Below are 5891 nucleotides of genomic sequence, written 5' to 3' on the forward strand. Positions count from 1 at the left end.
CTGTCTCTTATACACATCTCCGACAGCCTCCGGGCGGCCCAGCGAACTCCGGGAAGCCCACTTAACACATTATGAAAATGATCTCCTTTTTCCAGTTTTAAGGGAGACTTTCACAAGGAGGGAAGTGGTTAGACCCTCAAAAGGCAGCCAAAGTAATTTTCAAACATTTGGTCTTTTTCAAGGCAGATGCTTTTAATATATACCAAAGACCTGTCCACAGCATGGTGTCCCCTCAGCCTCCTTCCCACTGCACAGCTGAGGACACTGAGGTTTCAGGGCCCAAGGGAGGACATGAGCTCTGGTGGCCAGACTGCCAAGTGCAGTTTGTGCTGGTTGTAACCTAAGGAAGAGGCTATGGCGAGTCCACAAGAACCACCCACTGGCTGCTGCCAGGGCCTGGGCCAGGGTAGTGGGGGAGGCTGCCTGGGATGGCTGCAGGGCCATGGTTGGTGCCTCCGCCTTCTCCCTGTGCAGCCAGCGCACCAGCCTGCTGTTTCCTGATCCCGGCTGTGGCTCTGTGCTGGCTGGACGGCTAACTCTGGACCAGAGCTAAGCACCTCATTTTGGATGTCCTGGCTTCCTATCCACCCTGCAGATTCTGTGACTTTCCATGACTCTGCCGAAAACCCAGCTTTGATCTTGTCACTTCCCTAGCTCAACAAGCTTCAGTGGCTCCCCCTGCTTTGCAGATTCAGAACCTACTCTTTACCGTGGCTTGTGGTCCCACAGGAACCTGATCCTCAGCTCCTCAATTGCCCTCGGCCCTGCAGCTCCTTCACCCCGGCAGCGAGCAGAGAATCACCTCAAACACCCAGGATTCCCTTTTTCTGCATCACCGTGTTACACGTGTGACAGTCAGAAGAGCCGATGCTGGGGAACATGGGAGGAAATGGAAACAGGCCCAGCTATTGTGAAGAAAAATTCTGGAGAACAATTCTGAAGTGCTCAGGGAGGTTGCCTCTGCCTAGACCGGCACCTAGGATCTCCACCCTCAGGCATCACCTCCAGAAAGTCTCCCAGCCCATCAAGAAGATGGAAAGGTCTGCTCATTCCAGTGTGTCCCCAAGAGTGGAGCAGAAACAACCTGGGCTCCCCCAGAGGGAAGCAGCATTGACTCAGCAGGTATGTTTTCCTGAGGGACCACAAAGCATTTCTCATATGGTCCGACAAAGGTGACTTCAGCCTTCTTCCTACTGGAGCAGGGGGTCTCTGTCCCCTCCCCTTGGACGTGGGTGGAAGCTGTGACAGCTCTAATCAATAGAGTGTGGTGGAGTAAGGATTGCATTCCCAGGCTAGATTCCGCCCGCTCCCCTGTCTCTGTCCCCTCTTTTCCCAGGAACCCAGTCCCATGGAGAGGCCCCTGAAGGGGTCTCTCACAGCAGCACCAGCCCCAGATAAACGAGCAGCTGTGCTGTAGATGAGCCCCATGTGCTACCACACACTTCAAGATTCCCAACTGGGGCCCAGACTTCATGAACTGGAGATGAGCCATCATGATCCAGAGGGGCTCCAAGCACTCTCACAAACGGCTGTTTTGCTGTTTGGGGGATTGTGTACGCAGCTGTAGTAAGGGAACAGCAGCATGTGAATTCTGGATTAGTACATAGCAGTTACAAAAAGGAACAGAGGAGACGGTGCCGTAACCCACTACTCTGAGGCTGGAGCAAGGATTACAAGTTCAAGGCTAGCCTGGGCAACTTAGTGAAGACCTGTCTTAAAATAAATAAATAAATAGAAAGGGTTGGGGATGCAGTTCAGTAGCAAAGCACTTGCCCAGCATTCCTGAGTCCCTGGGTTCCATCCCTAGCACCTGGGGGCACGGTGTTCCTGCAAGGATCAACATAGATCTATCAACACAGGTACAACGCACACATACACAGCAGGTTCGGCACTCTTAGATTCCACCAATCACAGATCAGAAAATATTCAAAAGATGGGCTTGATTCCCAACACTGCAAAATAGATTCATATATATATACACATATATATGAAAACCTGCACTGAACAGGTAGACTATCTTCTTGTCATGATTCCCAAATAAAGTACAACAGCTTTTTACATTGTATCTGGTATCACAAAGCTTTAGCTATGACTTAAACTACACAGAGATTTGCATAGGTCTGATACAAATATAGCTCTATTGTATATCAGGGACTTGAGAATCCTCACAGTTTGGTATGATACGGGAAGGGGGGTCCTGGAATCCCCACTAGGGGGTCAACTAGATTTTTTAATGAGAAGTAGAAGCATATAATGTTGTATTGTTTTTGTAAATTAATACATAAAAGCAGGCACTTGGGACAGCAGGGAATGAGGTAAAGAGAAACAAGATTGGGATGAGGGATGAAAGAAACAAAAATAAAATCTAAATTGTAAAATTGTTCCGAAAAAAAGTTTATTAAAAAGAAAAAAAAAAAAACGAGTTGTGGCCGCCTGTAGTTTGGGATTCAGATCTGTGTGCTTGGGATCATTCCCACGACCCATTACTCAGATTTATGGGGCATCTTGGCTAGGAGCCCCTGAACTGGGCACTGGGTTACAATGGTGAGGAGGACCCTGCTGAAGCCAGAGCTCTCCAACAGAGAGGACTCTGGGTTTCCTGCAGGGTCTGCTGGAGAGCTTAAGGCGCTCCCAAGGGACAGCACAGCAGAGATGCCAGGAAGGGCAGAAGAGGACTGAGAAGCGACAGACATGGTGGCCACTGTCCGTGAGGAAGGATGGTTGTGGCCTGGGGGAGTGGGGGGCGACCTTTCACAGATGGACATACAGGAAGTGGCCGGGTTTTGGAGCTGGGGCAGTTCCCCAATCTACGAATTCTGTCTAGTACCTACTGGGCAGGGGAACCTTGGGTCCTGGCCCTGGGAAAGCCAGAGGTCCCAGATGAGAGAGGCAACTTCACAGAGTGTCTCTGGAAGCTCGTCCCGACTGTCGCTGAGCTGAGAACCACTGGACACCCGGACCTGCCACATCCAAACGCACGAAGCCCGGAAGGCAGCGATTCCGGGGTTCACCGCCTCTGCCCCACAGTCCAACCCCGAACCCTCCGCTCACCCGGACGCAGGAATGCCCACTTGGCCCCAGGAGCCCAGGACCAGCATCCGGCACCGGCACCGGCACCCGTTGGGCCAGCTCGCGCGTCCCTAACTGCCTCCCGCCTGCTCGCCAGTTCCAGCGCTGTGTCCCTAGGCTTCGCCTTAACCGTCTTCGTGAACCACGAGGGCTGCCAGAGTGGATAGTCTAGAGCTGGGGTGCATCAGCTGCCGCCGGGTGTCCCCCGTAGGGGTCGGGTTGCACTTTCGCCACCAGTCACCAAGGGCCGACGCCAGTGGCCAGGAGCACTCTCCAGGCTCACCGCGCACATCGCCTGGCACCGCAGCCCCGCACGCCCGCCCTGCAGGCGCCTCTCTCACACGCGCCCTCCAGAAGCGCCTCGCAGCCTCCACTCCCACGCCTCGCAATGCCGGCGGCCCTGGACGCAGGTTTTCAGGTTCCTGATCTAGGGCCACAAGTCCCGGAGAAGAGGGACTTTGAATCCAGGCTCTGAGGAAGCCCCCTCAGAGGGGGCTTGAGGAGGACACGCCCGCATCCTGAAGGTGCTCCAAGAAGGGGAAACCAGGGCTCAGTCCTTGCAGGTTTGCGGTTGGACGGAGAGGAAACGTGAGGAGGCGCCGCTGGAGGTGGACCTGGCAACCTGCATATATCGGTGATTATCCAAATCGCGCCCTTCCTGCAGCCGTCGCCCCGTTACTCGGGGACACTCTCTGGCTTCAGTCGCCCCGTTTGTCCAAACTCCTCAGAGTAGACGACGTTTGCCCAGAGCTTGTGTGCTCCTCCTCCTCCAAACGAATTTGGGTGACCCTTTATTCCCTGGGCTCAGCCCCTCTGGCTGGGGCACCTGCAGTCCTTCGTGTCTCTGACCCTGGACACCCCAGGGATCAGGACTTAGGAGACCTCAGCTCTTTGCTAAGCCGCCCAACTTTGAGAACTTCGGGTTCTCAACTATGAAATGGGGGTAGGAACCCATCAAAATGGCTGTCTCAACCCACCCAGTCCCTGATTTGATTCTTTTTGCCCCACTTGGGGAAGAAGATAGGTTGAACATCTGCTGCAGAGGAGTCCACCTCCCGCCCTAGGTTGTGCAGCCACTGGGCACCAGAGGTCCTTTACCACTGCCGCCAGAAGGCGCGCCCAAGAGGTGCACCCAGGAGAACTGTGCTTTGTCTGCCGCCGCTGCAGGCCCAGCCCACAGGGTCCCACTTTCTGGGCCTCTGGACCCGCCCAGCATCCTATTCTGCCGCTCTGTTGCCAGGCTGGACTCGGACATCCATGCAGGGCGAGCTCTAGGCCTAGAGTGTCAACTGGGGGAGTCTCTTTTCGCGTCAGTATTTCCCTCCGGAAAATGGGGTGATGCTCACTTCACGATGGTTTGGAAAATTAAGCGACGGGGGACGTTCCTGTTTTGGATACAGGTTGCGGGAGGCTGGATGCATCTCTCAGCTACAACTGAGCGCGCCCATGTTGTGATCAGTGACTTCGCAGTCACCTGCTAGCAGATGAAGTGTATCAGAAGGTTGGTTACCAGCTCTTCTGTCGCCTAGCTCCTGAAATGGGAGGGGGCTCTCCAACTCTTACAGGCAGAGAAACGGAGGTTCAAAAAGGGACTTGCAGCCAAGACCTCTGGCGAGGGGTGGGGACGTGACTGGGCCGGAAGATCCCACCCCTTCCAAGGCCAAGGCCTCGGGGAGTTGGCGGCGCCTGTGCCAGTGCAGTGGGGACCCGCTCCCACGGGGAGGATCGCGGGAAGTGCCCTGTACGGTTGCATTTCCTTACACACTGAGACGGAGCCCGGAATGGAGAGTTCTAGCGTACTACAATTCGCAAAGAAAGCGTATTTCATAAAATGTAAATATTAAAATTGATGCATTTTTGCAGCCCTGCTTTGGCAAAGCTCCCTTGTTTAAATGACTTGCAGGGTCTTAAAAAATAAATGAAAGATTGCAGCCCATCTTCTGTGGTTTCTTAGAAGACTTGGTGTCTTCACACTGCCCCGCACACGCTCACATACATACAGACGCACACATGCACACATGACATACACGCGCGCGCGCACACTCGCACACACATGGATTCGCTGGGTCCACTGCTCTCCCGCGGCGGGGTAATTACGGATCTTGCCGGACGGTGATTGGTCAATCTGTCTTCATCGGGGCCTTGCATCCAATGGGCAGTGGTCCATCCGAGGCCCCGCCCTCGGGGGGGGGTGGCGCGGACCGCTGGAATGCGTCACACTGGGGCACACCCCTTGTCCACCTGAGTCCTTGACTTCAAGGGCCAGCCATACGCCACCTCAACCTCCGATCAGTCAACCAGGACCTGCCCTTTGGTGTGGAGGCTTCAGTGAGGGGCAGGCTGGTCCCTGCAGTGTGCGGCGCTGCCCTCTTCAGAGCATGGACTCAGTAGTCCCTGTGGGTTTTGTACCGTACCCCAAACCTGCAGGCTGAACCTCCAGCACAGAAGGTGTTTGGTTCTGGGTGGGCCTGCTGGTTTCCTGGTGCTCCCTTTGAGCGGGATGGTGGCTGGACAAGGCATGCTTCTGTGGGCATCTGGGTCAGGGGTCCAAAGTATTGGGGGGATGCCTATATCACTTAGCTGCCTTTTACTTTTGAGGATTGGCTGCCTTCTTCTGGCAGATGTTTCCATGCACTCAGACAGGCAGACAGCGTTGTGCATCTGCTCCTGAGTGCACTGTGAGGGTCACTGCAGGCCTTTATTCCTGTGCTCGGAGGCTCTGTGGGCCTGGCGGGTGTGCAAGGGTGGCTCTGTGCTTGTTTTCCTCTTTCTGGGAAGGACGTACTTCCTCTGGTCCCAGGGGTTCCTGTGGGTCTTTTGTG

At 54.7% G+C, this 5891-nt stretch overlaps 1 long non-coding RNA gene across 1 annotated transcript in view; it reads left to right on the forward strand.

Annotated features, from left to right (window-relative positions):
• Positions 1-2417, forward strand: part of LOC125610912 — a 19903-nt gene extending 17486 nt beyond the window's left edge. Inside the window, exons 2-3 of the long non-coding RNA XR_007340966.1 lie at positions 730-1122; positions 1337-2417. This is a non-coding gene — a long non-coding RNA (uncharacterized LOC125610912). The remainder of the gene's footprint in view (positions 1-729; positions 1123-1336) is intronic.
• Positions 2418-5891: the final 3474 nt, after the last annotated feature.

This window comes from Marmota marmota, unplaced genomic scaffold (genome assembly GCF_001458135.2).
Source record: "Marmota marmota marmota unplaced genomic scaffold, marMar, whole genome shotgun sequence".
Classification (NCBI taxonomy): Eukaryota; Metazoa; Chordata; class Mammalia; order Rodentia; family Sciuridae; genus Marmota; species Marmota marmota.